At 27.8% G+C, this 3,164-nt stretch overlaps 1 pseudogene; it reads left to right on the plus strand.

Moving 5' to 3' along the window:
• LOC113850798 lies at window positions 1–1,398 on the plus strand (annotated as a pseudogene).
• The last annotated feature ends 1,766 nt before the right edge of the window (window positions 1,399–3,164 follow it).

A 3,164-nucleotide genomic window follows, 5' to 3' on the forward strand; every position in this document is an offset into this window, starting at 1 on the left:
ATGTTGAAAAGGGAGAAGCATTTTGGGCAAATTCTTTTCTTATTTTTCCTTTCTATCTTCAATTGTGTTAATGGTGCCCACTTTGTGCTCATTCATGGTGCCAGCCATGGTGCATGGTGTTGGTATAAGGTGGCAACTATGTTAAAATCTGCAGGTCATAATGTTACAGCCCATGACTTGGGTGATTCAGGTATCAACCCATTCAATTTCAGAATACTATGAACCCTTGATGACATTTATGGGATCTCTTCCCCCGAAGGAGAAGGTGATTCTTGTGGGTCATAGTCTTGGAAGGATTCCAATGTCTGTTGCTATGGAAAAGTTCCCTGAGAAAATTTCAGTAGCAGTTTTTGTTACTGCATTTGTCATTAGTGAGAATCTCACGTACCCTGCACTTCTTCAAGAGGTACTTCCCTTACTCTCTCAATCTCTTTTCTTTTTTTGTATGTCAAAAACATGTGTTTGAAGGGTGTATTTTCATGCAATAGCTGAAGAAAGATATCAATGTCTATAATTTTATGTGAATTAAATTGAACTACTATGTTACAATTTATCACTTTGAAGTTTTCTATTTTAAAGTCAGTTGAAATACAAATCAACCTGATCTAACCATTAACAAGTTAGTTCAAATTGAATAGTCGAATCTATTTTAAAAATATATATATCTTTACAAACACATCATAATTCAAACTCTAATAGTAAATCATTCATAAAAGATATCATTTAAAAATATAACAAGATTTAAAACACAAATGTTACCTAAATGTATTGTTATGCATTAGTTACAAAAGAGGGACATGGGTAACCATTTTGTTTAGTTAACGCTGTATCAAATCAAATCACACATTAATTTTTAGTACTGTGTAACAGCTAGCTAAAACGACAGGTTCCTCATTGGATACCCAATATTTCTTCTTTGATGGGCCTAAGAAACCTGCAACTGCTAGATTGTTTGGACCCATATTCTTGGCATCGAAGATGTATCAATTATCGCCACCTGAGCTAAATATTCTCAAATGAACTCAATCTGATCTTTGCTACCCATTTTTTTATTTTGGCTATCAAGTGATTTCCACATTAATGAAACTAACTCCTAATTAAAATATGTAGGATTTGACCCTTGCATTGTCCTTGGTGAGACCTGAACCTATTTATAATGATGTTGAACTATTGTCGAAAGAAACAAAGGTTACCAACAAAAGAAATGGAAGGGTTCCTAAAGTTTATATCATCAGCATAAGAGACAATTTGTTGACAGAAGACATACAAATGTGGATGATTGAGAGAACTGGTCCATTTGCTGAGCTGAAAGTGATAAATGATTCTGATCACATGGTCATGTTCTCCCAGCCCAAGAAACTTAGCTCTCATCTTCTAAATATTGCACCCAAATATTAATTTCTTATGGTTATGTGAAACCAAATAAATGAGAAAGTGTTTTTACTTGAGAATGAAAAAAAGAAATTTAATTGTTAAATTTTATTATGAAAGTCATGATTAAAATATAAAAGTTATGTGCCAATTTTTAAAGGTTGTGCAACTTTTAAAATTGAACACATAATTTTAATTAATGTTTAATTATGACTCTTTATATATAATTATATAAGACAATTTTACTTTTTTTTTGTTCTCGGGTAAAAATAACTGTCTCAGGGATACCAGCATCCCATTAGTTACTGTCAGATTTCAATCTTGTTTTTTTTTTTTTTTTTTTGTGATTTCCTTTTTGGACATGTTCCTAGCTATCATGTTTAAAAAGAAAGAAATAAAAGATCAGCCAAAATGATGACATTTTAATTGTGATTGTAATTTCCATTTAGAATGTGTTTGAAATGTAAACTTTTTAGTTAATTAAAATTTTATTTTATTTGCTAAAAATTGTTTAACAAAAAGAAATTATTGGTAAAGTAGTGAAATATATGATTTATTACCTGAAAGTAATTTTTTAATTTTTTTAGTAAAAATATTAAAAAAAAGTATGAAGAACAAAATGTAATATTTGTATTATCTTATTTTATTTAATAAAATATTTACAAACAATAGTAAAATAAAAAATATCATCCCAATTTTAAATATAATAAATAATTTTTAAAAAATTCAAATATAAAATATAATTATGAAAATTTGAATTCTGATCTAGTAATTAATTATACTTTTATTTATCATTTTACATTTAATAACCAATGTTAATATCTAGTTTTTTCAAATACTTTTTACACAATAGGTGTCCTATTGGTTTTTTCTTCCTTCTACTTTTGTTTAACAGATTTTCGTCAATATGATATATAATTGATGATGAACAATTGGTGTTTTATCTTATGTTCCATTACATTCACAATTGAATGAGATGAAGTATAGTTTGGGAAAATGTGGACTTTCTCATATATAGAAATAGAAGTTTTATTGCAAGTTAATCTTTAATGATGAATTTTCAATCGATACTCTAGATTAATAAAGAGTATTAATAAAATGGCATCTAATTTCTTGTCTTTGGTCTGTTCAAAATTGTTATAATCTGTCTTTATTTGATGTATGACACCTTCAACATTCCACATTTTTATTCCTTATTTTATGCTCCAAACTGCCTCCTGCGCTGTCGTGACTGGTTTTTTCACACCTTAAGGTGCTTCCTACGATTGCCTCAGCATTTGAAAGGATAAGTGGAGTAATATGTATCAATTTACAAATTAATTCTTACATTTAGATAATAATTTGTATTATATTTTATTTTTAAAAATAAAAAACTATTTTTAAAATAAAAAATAAACATGTTCTTAATGTTGCACTTTTTTTTCTCTATCTCGTAAACATTTTTTTATATCTCTTATAAAGTGATGAAAAGTTTAAAGCTATGTTTGGATGTTATGTTTAGAAGAGAAGGAGAAGGGTTAATGAGTTTAAATCTTATTTAGAAGTTAACTAATTAAAAAAGATTTGGTTAGAGAAATTTTTCTAAATCTTTCAAAATTCCTGTAACATTAACTTGTTGAGTTCTTTTAACTTAGAAATGTTTCTCTCTCTTACTTTTTCGTGCACTTTCATGGTTATAGGAGTCTTATGAATATAGAATCAAGTTTTCAAAATATAGGCCTCTCAATTAATTTTAACAATACATAATTATTTTAAAAATTTATTTGAATCCAAAAAATCTAAATTGGATGATG

This window comes from Abrus precatorius, unplaced genomic scaffold, assembly GCF_003935025.1.
Source record: "Abrus precatorius isolate BTA unplaced genomic scaffold, Abrus_2018 Scaffold9, whole genome shotgun sequence".
Lineage (NCBI taxonomy): Eukaryota > Viridiplantae > Streptophyta > Magnoliopsida > Fabales > Fabaceae > Abrus > Abrus precatorius.